General features: G+C 34.2%; 1 protein-coding gene across 1 annotated transcript in view; it reads right to left on the bottom strand.

The window, feature by feature from the left end:
* The window catches only part of LOC116277674 (uncharacterized), a 294446-nt gene that overhangs the window by 1955 nt on the left and 268010 nt on the right, over positions 1-24481 (bottom strand). The window contains exon 7 of the mRNA XM_072970829.1: positions 4079-4191. The gene's annotated coding sequence lies outside the window, so the exon portion shown is untranslated. The remainder of the gene's footprint in view (positions 1-4078; positions 4192-24481) is intronic.

Here is a 24481-nt window from a genome sequence, read left to right as displayed (position 1 = left end):
TAATGAGACCATTAACTCAAGAGATAACAATTCTTTTTAAACTAGAAAGAGTCTAAACCAAAGGGTGAGGGTTTTTCCCTCTGTATTAATTAGCATTTAAGTGAAGTGATTCTGTTAAAGTGCAATATGAGTTAGTATTCTCAGTAAGAGAAAAAATAGAAATTCATTAACTATAGTTATGTTTAAATACTTCTATCATCAAGGAAAACTTATTTGTGAATTTACTTCACTGTCACTCATGAGAACTCAATGCCCTCTAATTACTTTCAACTTCATATCACCCATTTTCTTCTCTGCCTTTCCTTAGACTATTCCTTCTGCCTGGAATGTTCATCTCCATCTATTGCATCCATCTTGCATTGCCCTACTAAACTTATGTGCTGTCTGGTGCTTTTCTTAAGCCCTCTCCCCATGACCTCTCTTTGAGGGCAGGGACAGTTTCATATTTATAGAATAGGATGTTCAGGATCATGTACATAGACACTTAATGAATATTTTTCCATGCGTAGATTAAATGCCTTATTCCACTTCTGAAACATGGAGGTTTTTACCTCTCATTATAAAGTTTTCATTTATTGTAAACAGATTCTTGAGGAATCTATTCTGCTCTTCCTGCTATTTGCTTATGAATTTATTTTACTCAAAAATTTAATTGTTATTTAATTTTATGGTATGATGAAGTAGATAAAGATATATGAATGTATCAATATATGCAGGTAATTTTTGCTTCTATATTGATACACAAACAAACATAGCAAAAAATACAAAGATTGCCTACATTTTGCACTTACACCCAAGTTGGAGTGAATCTGATATTCTGTAAATTCAAACTGAAACTACCAGAAGCCCACAGTGGAAAACTGAAAGCCACGCTGCTTCTTTATTCAGCATTTGCCAAACCCCTGCCAGAAGCCGTTCCACCAGTTGACCGTATGTCCCAAATAACATTTTGCATCAGTGATTGATGACTAAACCTCCTTAGGAAGTAAAATTTAAAGTCTTTTTCTGTTTGTTTGCATAGTACATAAAAACAAGGGTGTTTCCTAGAAGGAATTTCATTCTAATACATACCTTGAGGAAAAACATTTCAAACTAAAGCATGCCAAAGCCTATGGTTAATGTGATTTACAACTAGGGAAACTTTGTTGAGAAAAAGAGGTTAATGTATATCATTCTCATCAAAATTATAAATTTCTGCTATTTGAACAAGAAACTAGTTATTCCTTCTCATGGTTCATATAGTAAAATTAAAGTGAAGTCTTAAAAATGCAATGTTTTTCGCTTATAGTTATAAAAGCGTCCCAGTAATGGAACTGTCCAATAATCTTTCTGTAGAAGAGTTTTCTGTATTGAGACGGAGGAATAGGACTTATGTAGAGAAAGAATCTCTTCTTTGCATAGATTCTAGGAGGCTGTATCAAATTGATAATAGTATGCTCTCTGTCTCTTGTCATGTATATATATCCAAATGTATCTTCCACATTCTTGGTCCTGTTACTATTCAGCTTTGCATGGCTTAAATCTACTTGTTAGTAATGCCATTTCCTTCCTAAACACCACTGGTTATTTCTCTTCCTAAGGTGGTCTTCACATCTACCGGCCTGTGCTATCACATGGCTACTGTTGAGCTGGCTGCCCCTTCTTTTCGGTTTTTTTAGCTGCTTAAACACACATACAAATCTCCTTACAGAAACATATGCCTACTTATTTAATTAAAAATAATTCTTCCCTAATTACCTCTAGATTTTAAAGCAAAGTACTTTTTTTCTGCCTGTAATCATGACCAAATTTAAGTTCATGTTAAATGAAATGACCGTAATTGTTCCTTTAACATTTGAATTATGTTCAATATAATAATTGACCAGTAAATGGTGAATGATGACCAGATTTGGTTTTCACATTACTTTTTCACATCGAGTGTATGGATATAAGTTTACATATGCAAAAATATACAGTGCAAAGGAGACAATACAAAGTGATCATACTTTTTAATCAACCAAATGGAGGTGTCAATGGTTATAGCACTCTGCTGTCTTAACTAAAGAAGCCACTGATTTATATTTCTTGCTTTACTTATTGACAGCCATCAATCTTCTGCTTCTACATGATCTAGATTACTACAGCAAATATCTCATGCCATCCAATCTTACACAAAGTGCATTAATTGCATTTCACGTTGATTAAAAGGTTTGTTAAGTTCTTTGCCACCAAGGAGTTTATAAACCATAAATCTATATGGATTATTATAGACATAGTCATTCATTCTGAACATGACTTTGAACAAAGAATATTCTTAAAGAAGTTATGAAAAATAGCTTCCTTAATTCTGTTTTTCCTCTGTTCTCTTCACTTTTCCTCTGATCTTTCATTTTTTTCTCAACTAAATCTTCCTCTGGCCTTTGCAAACCCTTCCCCTAAACCAATTATTATGGTGCAGAACACCCTGTTCCATTATTATTCCTCTTTCTCTTCACATTGTCTCATTACTAAACCTTTACCTAAGGTCCCCTCTCCTCTTTCCCTTATTAATTATCTACTTCCTGATGCTCCTTTCAGCTAAGAGCTACATCAGTCTTTCCTGCTCTCCATCCTCCTTTGCCCCCTCCTCCTATCATTTATCTTAGTATTTCTTGAGGCTTATTTTCCAATCTCCATTTCTTTAGGGTAAAAGAACCCGTGCTCAGCAATCCCCCCAAATCCTGAAAATCTGAATTTGGAGAGCAACAATAGTAAGTAGATACAAACTGCAATGAAATACACTCACAGTATGAGATAATGAATTGAGCTTCTACTTAGATCTGATCCAATTAAGCTCAAAACCTTCCTGAAACTGTCATTATGGTCTATGGCTTTTCAGGAATGGAGTTAGAAACGTAGAATCAATCATTTAAAGAAAGTGGATTGAACTGGACTTAATGTGAGGGAAAATGCTCATGCTGGAGCTGCAGTGGTAGAATAGAAAATCAATTCCCCACAAACTAAGTAAATGTTTTGCTCCTTGTTGTTCTGTTTCTCTTGAGTGAGTATTTCCCTCATTTCTGGTGCAAATTGTTACTCATCCTTCTCACTGTACTTTCCCCCTTTGCTTCTCATGTCATCAGATGTAATTCCATTGCATTCACAATTGTTTTAATATCTGTACTGCTATTTTCATCTAGTATGGCAGAGTACTGAGATGTAACTATACACGTAATATACATTATATTCATAAATGTATATGCGTTTTACATATTGTAAAATAGCAGCTATACACTCTAAAATAATTAATAACTAGATTTAACTGATGAACGAAAAGATGAACCTCAAATTCTATTAATTCCACTTGGCTTAAAGGTTTCTCTTGCTGAAGCATTGATGTTTAAAACAAAGGAGAAGGATGTCACTGATTAGAGACAATCCAAATATATGAAAAAGAAATAAAATTCAGTAAAACCTCCTTGGAGGGAAAGTAGACAGAACAGTTGTTTTCATAAAACCAAGTCAATAACCACTAAATTTACTTCAAACGAGTTTAGTTTTTCTTCATCAACTGTGGAAGGCAGAAAACCAAAGGCCCTCTATCTTATTCATACTGCATTACATTAGGACTCAGTTCTTGTACTTTCAGGGAGATCTTTAGTCACATCTTTAAGTGGTGTAAATGTGTCCCAGCTAATCTGATACCAATTTTTTTTTGACAAATCAATATTTTGTAATAACTTTGTCTAGATCTTCAAGGTCTAGATCTTCAAGGTCATTTCTGAAATTAATTTGTCTCATATTAAGAAACTGGTTTGGCTGCAAGGGATTATTTCATTACAACCTATAATCCTTATACAAGCTAACCCAGAGGTGAATTTGAATAATGAATCTTAGGAAAAATGTTAAAATTCACCTTTCATCTGGAAGTTTCTAAGGTCAACCTGAAAACACTGTAAAAAAAATATAAGTCAGACAACGAAATTCTCTGCCTAACAGAGAAACAATTTAATTTATTACCTACTCTGGTGCTTTTCCTCTAATGAGAAGACCTGATTTATATGTATCATCTGATGTTATATTAAAATAATATTATGGGAAACAACTGTAGCAATCAAACCTCATAGGTGGTAAAGATGAGACAGGTGATACAATTTGTAGAGCCTCCATGGTATCATTTAGAGATAGGAATCATGAGTTTTGACTTCACTTCCTGAACTGTGTTGATTAAATCTGTAGTTGTGGGAAAAAAATCTATTGATTGTATCCAGTGATATAAATATGTAATAGATGCACATTGTGAAATACTCATATTTTTACTATAAGTTAATTAAATTCTTTGGAGCAATATTATTAGCCACACTAAGTACAGTAAGCATCAAAATAAAGTAATTATCATTTAAAAATGTGAACACAAATCAAACATGCCGTCATGTGCTTGCTGTTTGATTTTTAGGGTGGATTTTTTTTCCCCAACTGCTGCATGATGGTACAATTAATTTGTTATCAAAAGGGAAAAACAGAGTCTCTTGAAATTCAAATTTTATTAAACATTTCATGTCCCTAAAATCTTACTGCTTTTCAGGCCTCATGGTTAGAGTACGTTGTATTGAGATCATCCCTCTTCATTAAAAATATTTTATACCTTATGGAAAGTATGTGCTCTACCACCATTTAATTACAGGAGATTTCCCATCTTTCATTTTACGAGTTTCATAAGAGAACTGAAACACAAGTAATTTAGAAAATATCATTAAAGTCAATATTTGTAGTTATGGCAACTTTAGATTTTGTCATCTCTGAAAAAATAATCCAGTTGGTAAAAAGACTTTTTGATAAAACCACAAATATGACAGTATACCATTTCTCATGAGAAAAACATATTCTCTTGCAGATGAACCATTACCAACTAGAAGCATCTCTAAGCCAGACTTCAGGGTAGCATGCTCCCGATATTTTTAACCAATTGCTTGGGCATTGTTCACGCAGACATGCAGTGTTGGAGCAGAACATTTGAGCTGGACTTCAAGAGACCCATGAAATTCTGAAAGATTTGTTTTCCTTATTGAATATTTAATTTAGGTAAAAATCTGTAATATAGCCAGAATATTCACTCAATTTTTGGCATAATTAGAAACAGAGATAAATACTAAGAATGCCATCTAGGTGAATGTCTTCCTTAATAGTTTTCCGTAAATAACTTCCTTCAAAGAAGAAAACTGAAGTGAAAGTAATACAGAATTGCTTACTGTATTTTATGGCTTCTTTGCTACCAAAGTTATGTTCTCAGGAAACTGAGGTAGGAAGTTACTACTAAGTAAGAAGTTATTGCAACAGGGTGGGTTTATAACAAAGAATGTCAAAAATTTCCCATCTTAAGCAGCAGAAAATACTTTTTTTTTAACCAAATACATACTTGGTCATAGATCATGCCACTCTTTTGTACAGAATCTATCAAAGGGTTCCATCTCAGAGTAAAAGCCAAAGTTGTGACAAAGGCCTTCCAAGCCCTCTCCACTTTACCATCTTCTAGTAACATGCTCTTCTTTGTCCCTTCTCCCCAGCCCTGTTTACCTCTTGGTTATTCCTTGAATTCTAGTTCTATACTCTAGTTACTATGTCTGCAAAACATAGCACCACAAAACTTAACTTAATGGAGTAAAACAGCTGTTTATTATGTTACAGATCCTGAGGGTCTTGAATGTGGAAACAGTACTGCAAGGAAGGCTTGTCACTTCTCCCTAATGTATGGAACATGAAGGCTAGAGGCCAGAATCATCTTTGGAGAGCCTGTAGCATTACTTCTTGCCCATTCTATTTGTTAAAAGCAGGTGTAACACCTGGACCAAGTGAAATAACAGGTCCCAAATGACCTTGGTGACATTGTTTATCTTATTTCAAGAGTCGGAAATATTTGGCACAGTCCATGACTCTTCTAGTAATGCTATCTTCTCTTGGGTTCCATGACAACACTTATTTAAGGTGTTCCCTCTACTACAGGGTCAGCTGCTTCTTAGTCTCTTTTACTTCCTCAATCTTTTCTATCTCCCAGATATCGGTTAGCCAGTGGGGCTCAGTTCTTGTCTTCTCTTTTTTTATCTGTACATTTCCCCTAGAAAATCCTGTTTATGGCTTTTAAATACAATCTCTATGCTCTTGATTTCCAAGTGTATGTGCCTATACTCTACCTATCACTGAACTCAAGATACCTATAACCGAATACATGCTTTATGTTTTCAATTGGATATCTAATTAACACCTCAGAATTAGTACGTCAAAAACACATTGATTCTTTCTTCTTCAAACCTCCTTTTTTTTATGTCAGTAAATAAGATTATGATCTACAGTGTTGCTCATATCCTTACAGCAAATCTATTGATTCTAGCTCCATAACACATTTTCAGTCTGTTCTCTACCTCTCTGATAATCTAGGCTGGTTGAATTTGATGACTTAGGATGCAGAGTATTTTCCTAGCCTGAATCCTCATACAGCAGGAACCACTGCACTGAAGATTCAGAGACTCTTACCATGCAGAGATGGTGCTTTGACTGCCCGGTCTGGTACTATATTTTAAAATTTCTTGCATTAGCAGATGGGGAAGAGATGTGATCATTTATTTCTGTGGGTTATGTGTCTAAGTGCTCAGCATTACTTCTGAGCCCAGGTGGCTTAGAGGCAAGTGGACTTGCCTCAATCTATCTTTTCTTATCCATTGGCTAAAACTAAAGGATTATGAAGCCCTGTAGATAGAGGAGCCAGGAGATGGAAGAAATCTACATTCCTGAATCACTGCATTAAGTGCTGCCAGATAAAAATCCATATTAAGTTATGTGAGTAAAAAGAATTTGAGGATTATTTTATTTTCTGTAGCAGGTTCTGTCATTTAATTTAGTATACCATACTTTTTAGACCTTAAAGCAACTACTAAGAAAATAAACACAGGAATTATTACAGAAATTAAAGTATTACTCTAGAAAATATCCACTTAATAGAACTTAGTAAAGGAGGAAAAGAGGAACAAATTAGGAATGAGACATAGAACAAAAAAGCATGATGGCAGACCTAAATCCAACTACATCAATAACATATGAATTAATAAAACAATCCAATCAAAAGGCAGAGGTTGTCCAACTGGTTAAAAAAAAGAAAAAAAACACAAGATCTAACTATATGCATTGCACAGAAGACACACTTTAGATTCAAAGATACACATAGGTTGAGCATGTTTCCTCCAGTCAATTGCTTCAAATTCCCTAATGACTTTTCATTATACTTAGGAACAGTACAGTTAATCCAAATTTCTTGTCTTTTATTCAGAGATCTACACTGTTAGTTCAGGAACTGGGTCTTCAGACCAGAAGCATCAGCCTCACCTGGTAACTCACTAAGAATGAAAATCTGAGGCCCTATATCAGACCTCCTGAACTAGAAGACCTAAAATAGGACGTTGGCAATCTGGTTTGTTATGGTTTTTGTTTCTTACAAGTTCTCCAGGCTTGCTTAAGTTTGATAACCACTGCTTTACATCATCATTTAACTACCAATCTACTCTTCACCCTCCTTTTATACTTCTTTGTTTTTCACTGCACTAGAGCCCCCAGCACACACACTCCTTATTTCCGCTCTGTTGAACGTGATAAATTCATTTCCGCTTAAGGCTCTTGGAGTATTTGTTCCCTCTGCCTGAAACAATCTTCCTTTGATTGTCCCCTTATAGTCCCTTCTCCTTTCATGTCTCCTATCAAGTATCACTCTCTAAGACCTTTCCTCCTCCTCTGTTCCATTACCTGTGTCTCTGTCTCACCTTGTACCAGCTACTCTCCTCAGTGATTTATCACTTTCTGAACTTATTTTGAGTGTTAATTGATTTATTAACTTTTATGTGTTTCTCCTCCTTAAAAGTATAAGGTCCAAGAAACAGGGGATTCTACATCAGCAGTGCTAGACAGATAGGGAAGTGAGTATGTACTTAATTGATCATAATTTTATTTAAAAAAACTTGAAATATAATTTACTTTATAACGTAATTACAAATATATTTTGATGCTGAGTGTAATTTAGAAGATTCATTCTTAAAGCCATCTCCTTCTCATATATTTGAGAGACTAGGTGATCATTCCTGAATCAGACATGTTACAATTCTTGCTTTGACTTACTGTTTATCATCTAGTCTTCCTTTGGCCACCCCTTGAGCTGAAGTTCCCCACAGATGCAATCAATGCTGTGACTTAAAAAGAACCTCTAAAAAGCATAGGTTGGGGTGGGTAGGCTTTCTTTCCTTTTTTGGATTGTCCCTCATGTTCATACATAGCATCAATGTGCTGAGTTGTTCCAGAAGAGAACTCTTAAACTTGTTTCCTTTTTCTGAAGTTTTCTTCATGAATACGCATCTTGTATCTGTATGCAAACTTCCAAACATTTCCCCCCCAATCAGTACATCCTTCCAAGAAGTCTCCATCAGAACTTCAGTTACTCCAAAGGAGACTAGAGCAGCATTTTTGAGCCTGCTCCCCTTCCAGGTTACTCAACTAGTGATAAATACAGATATTTTTGTTATTGTTGTTACACTTTAAGCATGTCTGAGTTTTTTTTTTTTTTGACGGACTGAAAAAATATTAGAAAAACCAATGTGGATTTGTGATCATAAAAATAATTTTCCAGCTCCCATTAACCAAATAGCACATCAGTTTTCATTTCTATTTGAATATTATCTTTCTTTAGTCTTCCTTGACCATTAAGATTCTCTACTATATTTTTACTTGTATAATTTCTCTTAACAGAACATATTTCTTGTGTATAGATGGCTGAGATGTCAGAAATAGAAAGGACATTTTGCTCATGCAAGTGTTAGTCACTTATTTTATAGGTGAAGAAACTGAAGCCCAAAGAGAGTACAAAAGACACTATATAAATGACACATGTTTGCTTATCGTTTAGATTGAAACTGTAAGACTTTGAGGCAGTACATAGTCAGAATTAAAGTAAAAAGATGCAGTGATGAGCTAAACATATGGGTTTACCAGAGGATAATAAAGATGAGTATATAGAAGGAAAATTTCTTGATTGCAAAATATACAATTAGCAAAGTTAAAATTGATCAAATGTGAGAAAATATTTGTGACAAAGGGTTAATCCTTTGAACACATAATTCAAGAAACAAATAGGCAAATTAAATCAGCAAATACAAATGACTAACAGACACAAGGAAAATGTTTACCATACCTAACAGAGAAGATACCATTATATACTGTTTTCAGTTGATTTCAGGCTTTGGGAAATGCAACTTGGAAGTGTCTATCACAAGTGTATATTATTGGAGAGTGACATTAGCATTATTGCATTATGATGGAAAAAAAGTCATTTTTCTCCCCTTTAATAAACTAATTGGGCATCCATAACCAAACACAAGGGCCTGTGCACACTATAAAACAGGACCCCTGGGAGGTTTCTATCTACCTGTGCATCCAACAGTGGGCAGATCCAAGGGAATCAATGAGCCTGCCCCTCCCTAGTCACTGTTTTTTGATGCTCTCTCTCAGAGGGGAGAAGGAACTGGGAGAATATAAGACAGGGTGGACGCCTGTATACAATAGAGAATTTGTGGAGGGCCATCCTGTGTGATGAGAGATCTGCCTGCCATCATGCATTTAATGTGGGGCAGAGGAGAGAGACAAATTCACTAAAGGCAGCCCCTGTATGGGGTTACACTGCAAGGTGCTGGACTTCTGGTGGCATCAGTGGTGACCCCTTTGGCAAAAGAGATGGAAAGCAGCACCCAGACTTCTCTGGCAGGATCTCTGTGACTGGGTGGAAGAAGAGAAAAGGGAAGCAGGCTGACAAGAATATCAAAGAGTATTGAAGGAATAAGTTTCCTGCTGTCTGCTTTAATACCTCAGCAGGAGGTCCAGCCAGAGACCTCTGGGTGTGCCCCACTAGCTGTGGGTACCACCAAATCCTTAATTGCAAAGCCTACCTCTCCCTACTCCACTGCTAGCAACTTGTGCACATTCTGAGAGCAGCCATGGGAGCCAGCTCTGCCTAGACAAATCAGCTGTAGTGCCACTTAGAGAATACAAAAGGGAGTTTTCTTATAGTTTACTCAATTGTAATATCTAAACTAAAAATAAACTGGAATTTGGAAAACTGTTAAGATACTGATGAAAGAAACTGACGATGACACAAACATATGGAAAGATACACCATTAGTTCATTGGAAGAACTAATGTTGTTAAAATGGCCATACTACCCAAGGCAGTCTATACAGGTCAATGCAATCTACCAAGACCGATGACTTTTTTTTTTTTCAGAACTACAACAAATAATTTTAAAAATTGTATGGAAACACAAAAGACTCCCAACAAAATAATCTTGAGAAAGAAGAACTCAGCTGGAGGAATCATGCTCCCTGATTTCAGACTATAAAGCTACAGTAATCTAAACAGAATGGTACTGACACAAAAACACAAAGCTCAGTGGATAGGGCACCCAGAAGTAAACTCATGCACTTATGGTAAATTCAGCTACAAAAAAAAAAGGCAAGGCAAGAATATACAATGGAGAAAAAGACAGTCTCTTCAGTAATTGAAGCTGGCAAAACTGAACAGCTACATGTAAAAGAATGAAATTAGAATAGAATACACTCTACCACCATATACAAAAATAAATTAATGGATTAAAAACCCAAATATAAGACCAGATACCATAAAACTTAGGGGGAACCCAGGCAGAACACCCTTTGACATAATTCATAGCAGTATTTTTTTGGATACATCTCCTAAAGCAAAGGAAATAAAAGGAAAAATACACAAATGGGACCTAATTAAACATAAAACCTTTTGCACAGCAAAAGAAACTATAGACAAAATGAAAAGACAACTCAACTGAATAGACATTTTCACAAAGAGGAAATGGAGATGGCAAATAGGTACATGAAAATAAGACAAAAATACTTGTGAGGATGTAGAGAAAAGGGAGCCCTTGTACATTGTTGGCTGGAATGTAAATTGGTGTAGCTACTGTGGAAAACAGTACGGAGGCTTTTCAATAATATGACCCAGCAGTTCCAGCCCTGAGTGTATACCCCAAAACAACAGAAAGACTAATTCAAAAAGGTACATGCACCTCAATGTTCATGGCAGCACTATTTACAATAGCCAAGATATGGAAACAACCTAAGTGTCCATCAACAGATGACTGGATAAATAAGATGTGGTATATATACATACATATATATAATGAGTAATATATATATAATGTATACTACTACTCAGCCCTGTAAAAGAATGAAATTTTGCCATGTGCATCATCCAACTTGGATGGACTTGGACAGTATTATACTAAGTGAAGAAAGAAATACTGGATGATTTCACTTATATATGCAATGTGTAAAACACAAAATAGTGAATTAAACAAAGAAAACCCACAAATATAGAGTACAAATTAATGGTTACCAGTGGGGAGAGGGAAGGGAGGAGGGCAATGTAGGGATAGGGGATTAAGAGGTAGAATTTTATGTTTTAAGTAAGCTACAAGTGTGCTTTGTACAACACAGGTAATATAGCCAAATCTCTAATAATTGAGTCACTATATTGTATACCTGTAACTTATTTTGTAATTAAATATCCTTCAATTAAAAAAATTACCTTAATTGAAAAGGGTGTTTTCTATTTCAAATGTGAAAGCAGAATTGCATATATTCAAATACTATGAAAAAAATCAAGGAGGTATGGTATCACAAAAAGAAAATTATATTCATCAGAAATGGAATGGAATAGTGTGATCTGATAAAGAATTTGAAATAGCTATTGTGAAGAAATCCAATGAACTACAAGGAAACTCAGGCAATTCAATGAACTCAAAATTAAAGTCAATAAAATAAGTTTTTTTTTAATCAAAGAAATCAAAATTATACAAAAGAAACAAATTCTGAAGCTGAACAATTCAATAAATAAGATGAAGAATACCATAGAAAGCACTGGCAACAGGGCAGAGTAGATGAAAGAAAGAGTAAATGACCCAGAGGGTAGGAATATAGAAGTAATTTAGAAGTGGAGAGAGAACTAAGGTTTTTAAAAATAAACCCTGCAAGAGCTATCCAGTTCAACCAGAAAAGCAAATATAAAATAATTAGTGCACCAGAAGAACAGAGGGAGAAGAAGGCATAGAGTTTATTTTAAAAAATAATGGCTGAGAACTTTCCAAACCTGGAAAAGGAACTTGACATACAATCCATGAAGCTTATAAAACATTGCAAAAAAGACCTTTTCCAAGACACATTATAGTAAAGCTATAAAAAACAATGATAAAGACTCAAAGGCAGCCAGGGTTGGGGTGGGGGTTATAAGTAATCTACAAAGGAACCATCATTGGGTTAACAGTAAATTTCTCTGCAGAAACTACAGACTAGAAGAGAGTAGAATGACATATTCAAAGTGTGGAAAGATCAAGTATTTTTGGCTAGCAATTTTTATCTGGCAAAGTTATCCTTTAGATATGAAGGGGAAGTAAAGACTTTGTCAGACAAATGACAGAAAGCTGAGGGAGTTTACCACTACACCTGCCTTGCAAGAAATGCTGAAAGGAGTTCTTCAAGCTGAAATAAAAATACACTAACCAATGACACAATTATTTCAAAATATACAACACTTTGGTACAGGTGAAAAAGAAACAATCAGAATTAGAAAACTATATTACAGTAGTGTGTTAACCACTTAACTATAGTATAAAATTTAAAAGAGTATTGAAAATAACTATAGCTACTATAATTTGTTAACATATACACAGCATAAAAAACAAATGGTGACATCAAAAATATGAAAGGGGAGGAATATAAGTATGAATCCTTTATGCGCAAACAATAAGTTGCTATCAGCTTAAAATGGACTGTTTTATCTGTGAGCTGTTTTAAGAGAGCTTCATGGTAACCTCAAAGCAAAAATCTAGAAGAGATTCACAAAACATAAAAATGGGGAAGATAGGGCATACCCCTATGGAAAATACCAATTTATAAAGGTAGTCAAAAACAGGGAAAAAGAAGCAATGGAGATTGAAATCAACCCAAAGGCAAAGGATAAGATGGCATTAGAAAGTCCTTACACATCAATAATCACTCTAATGGGTTAAATTTACCAATCACAAGGCACAGAATGGCTGGCTGGATTAAAAAGGCAAGACCTAACAATACGTTGCCTAAGGACACTCATTTCAGCTCTAAAGACTCAAATAGGATCAAAGTGAAGAGACAGCAGGAGGTAGTGGTGCAAGGAGAATTTTTTTCTTCTAAAGTGGGGATAGCCATACTTACACTGGGGGATAAAATAGACATCAAGCCAAAAAGGGTAACAAGAGCATAAAAGTTCGTTGATAAAGAGACCAAAAAATCAAGAAGATTAAAATCATGAAAATACACACACACTCAACATTAGAGTACCTAAATATATTAAGCAGAACTAACAGATCTGAAAGGAAAAATAGACAATATGGTAATAGTAGGGGACTTCAGTACCCCTGTCCACAATAGATAATTAATTCACATAAAAAATCCACAAAGAAACATTGGAATTGAACCACAGTTTAGACCAAATGGACTTAATGGACACATACAGAATATTCCATCAGCAGCAGAATAAACATTCTCAAGTGAGCATGGAACTTTCTTCAGGATAGATCCTACGAGAGGACACAAAATAAATCTTAGCAAATTAAGATTGAAATCATACCAACCATCTTTTCTGATCACATAATATGAAACTGCAAATCAACAAAAAGAAATCAAAATGAAAACATCTGAAAACAAATAAAAATGGAAATATATCAAATCTTATGGGATGCTGCAGAAGCAGTTTATAGAGGAAAATATAAATGCCTACATTAATTTTTTTAAAAAAACTCAAAAAACCCCAGAACTTTTAGACTGCAGGGACCTAGAAAAAAAAGGACAAATTCAGTCCAAAGTTAGCAGAAGGAAATAATAAAGATCAAAGTGGAAATACATAAAATCGAAACAGGGAAACAACAGAAAGAATTACTGAAAGTATAGCTATTTTTTGAAAAGATATTAAATATCTATAAACTTCAGCTAAACCAAGAATAAAAAAGAATACTCAAAGTTAAAAATTAAATAGGAGATATTACAACTGATTTTATAGAAATACCTAGGATCATAAGAGATGACTGAACAATTATTTATCAACAGATTAGATAACCTAGAAGAAACAGATAAATTCCTAGAAATGGAAAACCTACCAAGACTGAGTCAGGAAGAAATAAAAAATCTGAACAAACCATGACAAGTAAAGAGACTGAATCGGTATTAAAAAAACCTCCCAACACAGAAAAAACCCAAGGACCAGATGGCTTCATTGGTAAATTCTACCAAACATTTAAGACTTAACACCAGTTCTTCTCAAACTCTCCCCAAAAATTAAGAAGGAGGGAACACTTCCAAATTCATTCTAAAAGGTCAGTCTTATCCAGACAAGAAAAGAAAACTATAGGCCAATATCCCTGCTGAATATAGAAGCAAAAATTCTGAACAGAATTTTAGCAAACTGAATTCAAAAACACTTTAAAAGGATTATACACTATGGTCAAGTGAAATTTATACCTGGGATGCAAAGATGGGTCAATACACTCAAAAGAATTAATGTTGTACATCAAATTTCTAAAATGAAAGATGAAAATCAAATATCAAATAATCACATGATTATCACAATAGATGCAGAAAATCACTAGACAAAATACAACATAACATACTTTCATTATAAAAACCCTCAACAGATTGAGCATGGAAGAAATATATCTCAACATAATAAAGGTCATATATGACAAACCCACAACTAACATTATAATCAATGGAGAAAAATTGAAAGCTTTTCCTCTTAAGATCAGGAACAAGACAAGAATACCCACTCTACCACTATTATTCAATATAGTTTTGGAAATCCTAGCTAGAGCAATTAGGAAAGAAAATAAATAAATAAAACACATCCAAATTGGAAAGGAAGAAGTAAAACTGTCACTATTTGTAGATGACATGATTTTGTATATACAGATCCCAAAAAGTACACCAAAACACTATTGGAACTAATCAATTTCAGTAAAGTTGCAGGATATAACATCAACATACATAAGTCAGTTGCATTTTTATACACTAATAATGAAGCATCTGAAACAAATAAAGAAAACTATCCTGTTTATACTAGCAGCAACAACAAAAAGAATGCCTAGGAATAAATTTAACCAAGGAAGTAAAAGATCTGTACAATGAAAACTAGAAGACGTGCTGAAAGAAACTGTAGAAGACATAAAAAAATGGGAAGACATCTCACATTCATGAATTTGAAGAATATTGTTAGAGTATACTACAACCCAAAATCATCTATAGATGCAACATAGACCCCATCAAAATTTCAGTGTCATTCTTCATAGAAAGAGAAATAGAAAAAACAATTCTAAACTTTGTATAAAGCCACAAAAAACTGCCAGAGCAAGCATGAGAAAGAACAAAGCCAAATGAATCACATTTCTTGATTTCAAAATATACTAAAAAGCTATAGTAATAATAACAGTAGTGTACTAGCAAATTAATGGAACAGAGTAGAGAGGCCAGAATTAAATCCCTGTATATAAAGTCAGCTAATATTGGGCAAAGGAGCCAAGAGCACCCAATGGGGGAAAAATAGTCTCTTCAAAAAATGGTATTGAGAAAACTGGATAAACACACACACAACAGTGAAACTGGACCCCCTATATTACACCACTCACACGAATTAATTCAAAAGGATCAAAGATTTAACACATGAAACCAGATACCATAAAACTCCTAGAAGAAAACATAGGTGGTAAGTTCCTTGACATTTTCGATATGTCACCAAAAGCACAAACAACAAAAGCAAAAATCAGCAAATGGGATTATATCAAACAGAAGCTTCAGCACAGCAAGAGAGACAATTAGCAAACTGGAAAGGCATCCTACAGAATGGGAGAAAATATTTGCAAGCCGTATTATCAGATACAGTGTTAATACCCAAAATATGTAAGGAACTCATACAACTCAACAATAACAACAAAATACAAACAGATTAAAAAATACACAGAAAAATTAGATATTGCTCCAAAGATGACATCCAGATAACCAACAGTTAAGTGAAAAGGTGTTCAGTATCACTAATCTGGGAAAAATAAATCAAAACCACAATGAGATACCACCTCACTTTTGTCAGAATGAATATTATCAAAAAGATAGTGTTGGTGAGGATGTGGAGACAATGGAACCCTTGTACACTGTTGGTCAGAACATAAATTAGTTCAGCCACTATGGAAAAAATATGGAGATTCTTAAAAAAATAATAACCTACCATGTGATCCAGCAATTCCACATCTTTGGTATACACCCAGAGTAAATGAAAACAGAATATTGAAGGGATATATGCACTGCCGTGTTTTTATTGCAGCACTATACACCATAGCCAAGGCATGCAAACACCTATTAGTCAAAGGGTGAATGGGTAAAGAAGATGTAATATAAATACAGTAAGTACTATCAGCCATGAGAAGGAAGGACACCCTGCCATCTGTGACAACGTGGATGGGCCCTGATCACATTATTCTAATAGTGAGACAAATGGGACAGAGAAAGACAAGAACTGTATGGTATCACTTATGTGTGAAATACAAAGCAAAGCCAAACTGGTAAAATTAGAGTAAAATGGTAGTAACCAGGGGGTGGGGGGACAGGAGAAATGTTGTTTAAGGGTACAAATTTGCAAGAAATAGTAAATAAGCCCTATTGAATACACAGTATAATGACTATAGACAACAATACTGTATTATAATTACCAAGCTTTCTAAGAAACTAGAACTTAATTATCCTGGCTGTTAAAAAGAAATGATTACTATGTGATTTGATAGAGGTGCTAGTTATCACCACAATGGCAATCATATACAATATATAAATGTATCAAATTAATATGTTGAACACCTTAAGTTTATACAATATTATGCCATATATATTTCAATAAAAAGGTGTATATTATTCAGTTGATATACTTAAGAATTTTGTCTTAAAACACACAATTGAAAAAAAGGCCTTCAAGTGTATTCACTGCAGCATGAATGATGGGCATAGTAAAACATTAGCAAAAACTTAAAACAGCAATTAAATGGAAAATGAATAAATAATTACATATTGAAATATAGAATAACAAAAACCCTCAAAAATGCACAGTACACATATAGACAATTTTAGTAAGTGAAAAAAAATCACCTCACAAAATAAGATTTATAGCATGATCACATAATATAACGTGCACACACAAATGTATGAGAGTTCATTATATATAGGAAAAGATCTAGGAGAATACACAGGAAGCTACATACCCTGTTTTTTCTTTTTGGAGAATTAATTTGGGATGTTAGAGAAGTTTACACTCTTCCATATTTTTAAAAAACATATTCAATCAGACTGAAATTAAAAAATAGAATATATGCACAGAGGTCTTCCTTTTGTTAGGAAGAAATTAAAGGTAATAGATCATAATACTGATAAACAGAAATTATACAGCACTGTGTATTAGCTTTAATGACCATGGCCTAATTTAAAAATTGCTGCCTTTCAGTTTTGCTAAAATGTTTTTTTGTTGTTGAATATCAATTATTTAATGTTTCCTTTGAGCATATCAGCGTGCTCATTAATAACTAGAAGTATAAAATATCATGGTTTGCATGCTGAAATTCAATTTTTTGCTGAAGTGTTATGCAACATTTTTGACCAGTTTGCTCTGATAGTTTCAACTGAGCATTTCCTACTTATTATATTTTTACCAGTGGCACTTTTAAAAGTGCCTTTGAAAACATATTAAAGCATAACACATTTGAGATGTTAACAAGATGCATTTTACATTCTGCATGCTTTTACTTGGGTATCTACCATATATATTTAGAGCAGTGTTTTTGATATTTTAATGTTGAAAAAACCTGTTTTTTTTTTTCAATTCCAAACCTATAACAATAAAGAGAAATGATTGGAAGTAATAATTTAGAATAGAAAGAAAACATAAAAGACCAAGGTCACCGCAGATACAAACTTATTTTAAAGAGGCTTGATAAATATTATTTGTTAATGAGTAACTCAGATTGGGCTATGATAATTCTATTATGCTGTATCTGCATTTAAATGTACTAAACAGAGACCCCAGAAAATTAAAAGCTTGTGAAATTGGTATTCGAATGAAACAAAATGAGAAGATGAGTGTTTTCTATGTGTTGTTAGAAATGAAGTCTGAAGTCTTGCAATCTTCTTCCCTGGAGGGTTATTGAATGAGAAAAGAGTGATAAGAGAATTTAGCATGACCCCTGCAGTTAGTTTAAGAAAAAAAAAAATCAGCTAAGAGTACTTCACATCATCAATCTGTATAATGTACTGAAGAGACCCAAAATGTCTGGATATACACAATAAACACTGAAATGAAGATTGATAAATTTATTTTTTAAGGATTTTTCCTCACCTACAGTATTGATAATTGATGCACTATAAACTACAAATTTGGTTATTCAAGCAACAAAATTTATTCAATTGGCTATTCAACCCAAATCATCATCAGCCTACTTGTTCCAGCCATTTTCACCTATGGATGCTGATCTCTCAGTCTGTGGAATCAGGTCCTCTTAGTTCCTGAGTAATCACTAACCAAGGCTTTGACAGACTTACATCCAATTGTTACAACGTCTGGGGCTAGTCTTGCAGCTGTGAGCAGGGGCTTTTGGTTTGAACTGGGCCAGTAGCTTCTCAAAATAAAGAAACAATAGAACAGAATAGAGAGCCCAGAAATAAATGCACACACCTAGGGTCAGTTAGCCTCAGACAACGAAGGCAAGAATATGCAATGGAGAAAAGACAGTCTGTTCAACAAGTGGTTTGGGGAAAGCTGGACAGCTACATGTAAATCAATGAAATTAGAACACTCCCTCACACCATATAAAAAACAAACTCAAAACGGTTTAAAGACTTAAATGTAAGACATGACACTATGAAATTCCATGAGGAGAATACAGGTAAAATACTCTAACATAAATCATAGCAGTATTTTCTTAGATTAGTCTCTCAGGCAAAAAAAAATTCAAAGCAAAAATAAACAAATGGAATCTAATCAAACTTGAAAGCTTTCATTCAGCAAAGGAAACTATCAAAAAAAATGAAAAGACTACCTATGGAATGGCAGAAAAATAATACAAACAATGCTATTGACAGGAGGTTAATATCTAAAATACACAAACAGCTCATACAACTCAGTATCGAAACAACAAACAGCCCAATCAAAAGCTGGGCAGAAGACCTAAATAGACATTTTTCCAAAAATAGATAAATATACAGATGGCCAACAGGTACATAAAAAGATGCTCAATATGGATGGACTTGGAGAATGTTATACTTAGTGAAGTAAGTTAGAGAAAGACAAAAACTGTATGATATCACCTATATGTGAAATCTAAAAAATAATACAAATGAATTTATATACAAACAGAAATAGACTCACAGACATGAAAAACTTATGGTTACCAGAGGGAAGGACGAGAGTGGGATAAATTAGGAATATGGGATTAACAGATACAAACTACTATACATAAAATAGATCAACAAAAAGCATTTATTGTACAGCACAGGGAATTATATTCAGTTTTAAAATAAGCTATAGTGGAATATACTCTTAAAAAATAACTGAATTGTTTTGCTGTACCCATGAAACACAAATACTGAAAATCAATAAAATACAAAAAATATATACATATCATAATTTTAAACTATTTTAAGTAATCTTTTCATATACAAACTTTGTTTTTTTACAAGAGTATTATTAGTATTTTTTACTTTCTGAACTTCTAAATGCCAGGGTATTTGATCTGAGTGCTGACAAATGTGATAGTCTATCCATTCTTTTTCTTCCTAGCAGGTGTTGGAATTTGGCTTTTGTAATTCTGGCTTTTGACTTTTGGCTGTCAGTGTCATGCAGAGTGACTTATCAATGAGAAACCACAACATCTGCTGTTCTAACTTTCCAGTGGCAAAATCTATAATACCTGCATGAAGCCAAAATGGCCAGGGCGCTCAGTAGTGAAGGGGCCGGTATTTGGTAGGGTTCCAGGCCCCAGAACTGAACTGTGTAAAGACATTACACGATGTATCCAGTAGCAGACAGCAGCAGAGATGAAAAGTTTTATGCAAGCCTTGTCCTGGAGTACACCAGAGGTTAAACTGGGGAATCCAAATTCTCCTGTTAATTTTAAGGGCCCAAGAGATGGGAGACAGTGAAACAAAGCCAATAATGGGGGTAGAGGAGAAATGATAAGATCATTTTTCAGAAAGAATGAGGTGCATTGGTTGAACTTTGGATGACTATGTGCAGTTGGGTTATGGTGTAAATCAAGGTTATTCTAGCTATTGTAAACCAATAGGAAGTGTATAGTGGCTCAAACATGATTGACATTATTTCTTGTTCCCCTACTGTTACAAAAAAAAAGTTATTTTTGCTTTGCAGTCACCTATTTAGTAATGATTCAAAGATTGTGGTCTAGCTATGTACGTAGGAAAAAGAAAAAATGGGTATGGTAAACTGCTGGCTTGCCTCTATTGTAAACACTTTCGTTTAAAGACACATGATTGGTGATATGGGTATTTGGGTTTGAATATTCATGCTGCATCTCTTCTGATTGGTGATGATGTTGGTTATTTCAAATTTGTCATGTCCTATAGCTGGATTTACTGTGGGCTATATCAGGATCTCTCAAGGATAAGCTAGTTCCCCTATCCCTACTCCCTCCTGGTCTTGAAATTCTTTCTCTTTTATTTGCAGGTTCCTTGAGTATCGCTGAATACTCACTGACAGTGTTTGCTTGAAATATGACTGGCACAGTGTTAGGAAGGGTGGCTTAATAAATATGGTATTATTTACCAACCTATGGCTTGGAGATAATTGTGTATTTCCAATGACCAATGAAAATGCTTTGAAAGATCATGCTTAACTGTATAAATGTAAATTAATATTAACATAAAATATATGGGACTGTGAGTCTGATAAGTGCTCATCTCCTTTCTCTTATACTTTCTTGTGCTGCCATGCATTCTAGGTTTCTATTGCCTTGTGCTTTGTGGAAGAATAATTCCCTGCAATGATCTCTGTGGTGAAAGATACAGATGATAGGGACAAAGTGTGAATTTCCACCTAGTCTCTAGGTTGTAAAAATGAACAGAACTTTTTTTTTTAATTTAAAAAATTGGGAAGGGGGTAATTAAGTTTATTATGTATGTATGTATGTATGTATTATTTTAATAGAGATACTGGGGATTGAACCCAGGACCTCATGCATGCTAAACCTGCACTCTACGACTGAGCTATACCCTCCCCCCTAATCTTTTTTTGAACAGAACTTTTTAATACATGGCTTTGCAGGTTGCCCTAGTATTGCCACAATCTCCATGGAACATCACCATGCGATTGGCTAGCAAATGATACCTTGTAGTTTTCTCCATGCCATCATTTGCATTATACCTTCTACCTCCCTCCCCCAGCAATAACCAAGTCCATCAATATTGAGATATTAAAAATGTAGGAGAGAATAATTGAAATATAAAAAATAAAATGTTAAAAAAAAAACTTCCATTCTTTTTTTCTTCTTTCCTCCATTTCCTCCCTTTATATCATTTTGAAAACATCCAATTCAATATATAAAATCAGCCTTTGTTAACTTTAAATGGATTACTCTCAGCCGACTTCTCCATCTTTAAGTTATGTAAGATTCCAAAATGTGTGGGGTCATACCAAGTTCCCTTTTATCACCCTTACTCATCTTCTGTAAGTTCAATATCCCCTATGGAAGAAGAAGGGAAAAAACCCCCACAGATTACAGAGAATTTAAGGTTGCATTGCTGTTGCTGTGTAAGTAACTGTCCCTTAACTCTGAATTTGTGATAAAAGTACTGGAACCCTCTGTTCTCAGGTCTGATTTGTGTAAACATTACCTCTGAATTCACTCACAAGTCAGCACCTGAAGCCTACCAAACTAAAGAAAATAACTGAAATCAATTATTGGTGCTGTTATAGCCTAATTTCCTTGCCATCTAAATGCAGATAAATAGAAAATCTAATTTTTATTATATCTCACCTACCACTTTTAATAAATATTAATGTACATGACTGTGGCTGATCTCCCTTTAGACTTAAAATCAATAGTTGTTGATTAAGGTCTTTTAGGCAGTATTACAAAGATGAAGACTCGCTATTCATTCCCATTGCCTATTCTCTGATCCCTAAATAGGTTAACAGTAGGCCTATTAAGAAAAGTATTGGAGCAAAATCTGGTCATGTAAGCATACTTGAGCAAGGAGGTGAATTGTGCCTATTGTATCTACATGGGCTATGTAGCATTTTTATCACTTGTGATTTCAATTCTACTTTTCACTTTTTAAGGACCATAAAGGACAGTCTTTTTTTCTTTTAACTGAAGTATAGTTGACTTAATGTGTTAATTCTAGGTGTACAGCAAAGTTCAGATATATATATATGTATATATTCACTCATATATATTTTAGTTTTCAGATTCTTTTCCATTATACGTCATTACAAGATATTGAATATAGTTCCCTGTGCTATACAGTAGGCCCCTGTTATTATTTTATATACAGTAGTGTGTATATGTTAATCCCAAATGCTTAATTTATCCCTCCCATGCTTTTCCCCATTGGTAACTACAATTTGTTTTCTATGTAAATCTATTTCTGGTTTTTAAATAATTCAATTTATATAATTTTTTTTAGCTTCCACATATAAGTGCTATCATAAGATATTTATCTTTCTCTGTCTTACTTCACTTAATATGATCATTTCTAGGTCTATCCATGTTGCTGCAAATGGCATAATCTCATTCTTTTTTTATGGCTGAATAGGGATAGTCTCATCAGTTTTTCTTTTTTTTAAACCACATGCAACTCCAGGATAGCAATTTTAAGTATTTTTAAATTATATAATTTCTTATTGGTTTTTCTTACTGATTTTACTCAAACTCCAAATTCCTCAGAAACACAGAACACAGGTTTTTACCATAAGATAATACTTCTGACCTTGAGTTTGCTTACTAAGTTATGGTATAAATACTTTGTTTTTAAAAATATTTCCTTACACATGTTTATTCTTTAAACAGTCACTTGGTGCCAGATATGGTGTCAAACACTGGAGGCTCAAAGATAAGTAGCACACAGTCCCTACCTTCGTAGAAATTATGACACAGGGAATATAGGGAAAACTAAGTAATTGTGCTCAAATAGTAAAGAGTGAAAACATATGCTTAGCTGGAGTAGAGGGTAAAAACTGGGAGGTAACACCATAAGTGTAAAATTACAACATGGAAAGTCAAAGCTTTCATAAAACTTTGGCATTAAATGTGATCATCTAGAAGCCTATGTGTCTGTTTGCTGCATGATGTGGGAACCACTTAAGTAGTGGGAGCTACTTAAAATGAAGACAATTCCACCATAATGAATATGAAGAGAGAAAATTAAGCTGAACCCTGAGGGTGCATCTTGGGATAATTGGAGATTTAGTAAATAAGATGCTAAGTGAAGAAGTAAAGATTAAGGTAATCAAGAAGAGGGCAAAATTTTGGAAATGCACAAATTCACAGAAGCCTCCTTCCCACTCCTTCCTGAGGAAAGACCAATAGACTACATTGAATACTAGAGACCTAACGATCAGGTTCATGGACAGACATCATTATTATTTTCTTCATTGTCTTAATGAAGTTCTAATAGAGAAATTAGTATGTTTCTTCTGTTTGTCATTCCTTAAGCTGGTGTACCCTTTCAAGAATATCAATATATGTTAGCTATGTAACTGAATATAAATATCTGGACATGCAAAGATTTCCATGTATGTTAAATGCCAAATTTAGTTGGCATCTAGGCTCAGTGTCAAGGACTTAACTACTCCCCTAATCAAAAAATAGGAAATATGGCAGGAATTCTGAACAACAAAATGCAGCTGATCCTAGATATAGATGTGTGAAATAAAGATAGAGGGAGCTATAAATTCCTATATTATTATACCAATATAATATATTGTATAGAATATTTAATAATAGAATGTATATTATATATAATGATCATATATATGTAAAATAGTAGGTATTATATATACATGTGTGTGTGTGTGTGTGTATGTGAGCGCACGCACGCGCATGCAGTCATTCCTTGGTATCAGAAAGGAATTGATTCCAGGACCTGCTATGGATATCAAAATCTGTGGATGCTCAAGTCCCATAGTTGGCCCTCCTTATCTGCAGGTCCTGCATCCAAGAATTCTACCAACTGTGTTGTATAAAATTTGAGATCCAGGGTTGGTTGAATCCATGGATGTGGAGCTGCCCATATGGAGGGCAACAGTGTGTTTATTAGGGGGAAAAAAAACTGCATATAAGCAGACCCATGCAGTTTAAACCCAGTGTTGTTCAAAGGTCAGCTGTATGTCTGACTGC

Source organism: Vicugna pacos, chromosome 1 (genome assembly GCF_048564905.1).
Source record: "Vicugna pacos chromosome 1, VicPac4, whole genome shotgun sequence".
In the NCBI taxonomy this organism is placed as follows: domain Eukaryota; kingdom Metazoa; phylum Chordata; class Mammalia; order Artiodactyla; family Camelidae; genus Vicugna; species Vicugna pacos.
The sequence above is the reverse complement of the archived record's forward strand: the minus strand, read 5'-3'. Positions and strand labels throughout refer to the sequence as shown.